Here is a 2,684-nt window from a genome sequence, read left to right as displayed (position 1 = left end):
ATGTACTCACAGGTCATTGAGTACATTTGAATCCAGTAGCGTCCTACGAAAAAAAAAATCTTCCGCGCCTACATGGCATACGGTTGACCATTTGACCTGTTGCAATGCATGCAATGCGGGACACAGGTAAACCCACGCACGCATACCCGGCTCGATCCCCTCCCCCCTCTCCTAGCCGCCAGACGTGAGCTGGAGCAACCATTCCTTTCGCCACAACTCGAGAAGGCAACCGCGGGGTTTAGGAGGGTCGGAGGGTCAAAGGTCGCGCCGGTGTACCGCACGGTGATGAACGGCGACGCCGCAGCCGTGAAGCGGGTGGCCGTCGATGTGCCTCCTCGTCCACCGCGGGGACTCCTAAGTCCTACCTCGTCTTCGAGAACGGCGCGTTAAGCGACTGGCTCCACGGCGTGTGGAAGCAGCGCGTGCAGGCAGCGTTAGACGTCGCCGACGCTCTCAACTACCTCCATCACTACATCAACTCGCCCATGCGTCTGCGTGCACAAGAACCTCAAGAGCAGCAATGTCCTCCTCGACGCCGACCGCCGTGCCTACGGCGGCGGCACGCAGCTCACCCGCCATGCGGTGGGCACCCAGGTGTACCTGGAGTCCTGGAGCACAGCCTCATCGCGCCCAACCTCAGGCGTTTTCGTCTTCGGGAGTCAGCGGAGGGGCTGGTCGTCGACGGCCGGCCAGGACGCGCGCGGCAAGGTGCGAGCGTTCTTGGACCGGCGGCTGCATTGCACGGTGGTTACCGGCTTAACCTCGCCGTGGCCGTGGCGAGGGAGCCCAGGGGACGGCCGCCCATGGCGAGGTGTACGTGCCTGGCCCTGGCTGCCGCGGTCCCGCCACGACGCCGGGAGGAGGCCCAAGTCTTTGCGCCCCTTGACCATGACGGCGCGGAGGAGCTGTTGAGTGGACTGTCACTGCCTCGCCGGGGACGAGCTGGAACATCCGCGGGTGGAGCGTGTGGAGGCTGTCGCCGGTTACCCCGCGGAGCTCGTCGTGTGATCCGTTGGCGGCGGGCGGCGGGCTAGCTCGTCGAAGCGGACGCCGGGCAGAGGCGTTAAGCCAGCGCGGCGGCGAAGGGCTGGTGACGCGGCCGATCTCGGCACCCGCCGAGACCACCCCTCCGCGAACCGCGATGTTGCCAGTGCCACCACACCGCGCTAGCTGTTGTATCCTGCACGCCCCGCAACCTGTGCAGGTTCGCCATGTCGAGCCCACCGTTGCCGCACCTGTTCGTCCAGGGGCTAGGAATGAGATGTTGATCCGGCACCTCAACTCCGAGCTAGGTAGACGCTGGTTCGAATCTGGGCTTAGGGCATGTACAATGGTTGATAAGATAGTCTTATCTTAAGTCTTGCATGTGATTTAGAGATAACAAATTCTTTTGTCTACAATGGGTCATCTCTTAGCCTTATCTTCAATAGCTAGTAATTCCTAAAAATGTGGTGAGACATATTGTAATAAGAGATCACCTCTTGTCTTCTCTTAAATAAGAGAAGACAAGCCTTTTCTTATGTGTCCTCTCTCCTCCACCTCATCATCTATCCTACGTGGCACTTCTAAGATAGCACCATTGTACATGCCCTTACGCACTTTTGGGTACGTCTGAAGTCCAAGACACTAGGAATGCAATACTTGTGCAAGAAAATTAGATTGGGCTACAGAGATGTTGAATGCGAGGCCTACTTGAGCCCACTGCTACCCATGTGCACCACTGCATTCATCGACAGATTTTGAATGTTATGCAGAGCCGAGATCGCATGATTTTGAAGGCAATTTCTATAGGGTTCGGATCAAGATCAAAGTCACACTGAAGAATGCAGTTTCGTTTGTAAAGAAAAAGAAGCGCCAAATCTTCCGTGTAAGGTTGCCGGACTGATGTGCTGTATGCGGCGAAAGAGGAAGGTCAAGACCTTGCAACGTGCCAATGGATCCGAAACGAGCGATGATACAGAGATGGAGGGACTCGCTACCTCTTTCTACAAGTCACTTTTTCATGCCGAACATCACGAATTCAAGAGGTTTTGGAGACGGTGGCAGCTAAAGTGACCCCGGCGATGAACAAAATGTTGCTGCCTCCGTACAACGAGGACGAGGTGAAAAAGGCATTGTTTCATATGTTCCCAACCAATTCGTCATGTCTGGATGGTTACCCTGCTCATTTTTCCAGCAACACTGAGATATTTATGGTACGGAGGTCAAGAAGGTTGTTCTAAAAATTCTAAGAGGAGAAGAGAGCCCGGGGGTAATTAATGAGACGATCTTGGTATTAATACCAAAGGTAAAAGATCCTACCATGTTGTCACAATTTACGTCCAATTAGCCTTTGTAATGTGCTATACAAAATTGCATCCAAAGTATTATCTAACCGCCTGAAGCAAGTTTTGCCTGAAATAATCTCAGAGTACATCAACCTTCGTTACAAGGCTTATGATCACTGACAATATCATATCAACATATGAATACCTGCATTTCATGAAGCGGATTAAGGCAAAAAAGAAGAAGAAAAAGCAAGTTCTGTGCACTAAAACTAGACATGATAAAAGCTTATGATCGTGTAGACTAAGAGTATCTCGAAGCTATCATAACCAAGCTTCTTTGATCATGATTTTTGTTAGCTCAGTAACTTTTCAGTGATGTTAATGGCTCTAGGTTGGAGGAGTTTAGACCATCTAGAG

Source organism: Triticum dicoccoides, chromosome 2B (assembly GCF_002162155.2).
Source record: "Triticum dicoccoides isolate Atlit2015 ecotype Zavitan chromosome 2B, WEW_v2.0, whole genome shotgun sequence".
Taxonomy (NCBI): Eukaryota; Viridiplantae; Streptophyta; class Magnoliopsida; order Poales; family Poaceae; genus Triticum; species Triticum dicoccoides.
Note: the sequence above shows the minus strand (reverse complement) of the source record.